Source organism: Amia ocellicauda, unplaced genomic scaffold, assembly GCF_036373705.1.
Source record: "Amia ocellicauda isolate fAmiCal2 unplaced genomic scaffold, fAmiCal2.hap1 HAP1_SCAFFOLD_93, whole genome shotgun sequence".
NCBI classification, from domain to species: Eukaryota; Metazoa; Chordata; class Actinopteri; order Amiiformes; family Amiidae; genus Amia; species Amia ocellicauda.
Window position 1 is genome coordinate 324,086 of NW_027103018.1, and position 594 is coordinate 324,679.

Consider the following 594-nt stretch of genomic DNA (forward strand, 5'->3'; position numbering starts at 1 on the left):
CATTTCAGGTATTATATGCTAGGCACCAATAACCAAACATTTTCTGAAAGACTGTAACATGTCACCAGACTGTTTACATTCTCCTGCTTTCACAGGCTGTCAGGGCTGCACCAGGCTCTCTTCTAGCCTTTCGTTTCCTTGAATTTGACTTTTGACAGAGCTTGTCCATAACATGATGTTTAACAAACAAATTCTGGTTCTTCTTGTGGAGACACCATGACTATTTATGTATTACTATTATTATCCATCTGTTTATTCAATGTATATTTTGGATTACTTTTCTTATAATAGTCTTTCTTTCTGATTTCTGATGCTTGAGGCACTCTGTATAGAGCCAAAGATCCTCATGAATATGATAAATCTGTTGTTACATTTTTAAATATAATTCTAAAATGATTGCCAAAACATAGACATTTACCTTATATCACCTTCAAACTATACATATTCATAAACACACAAAGCACATACACATTGATATCTAAAGATAATTCAGATATCCGATCTGTGGCATGTTTTATTGACCCTGCAGTGTCTCAAACAGCCCTTATAACTTATTATTTAAGCTTATGATTATTTAGAATAAAATGTCAAATA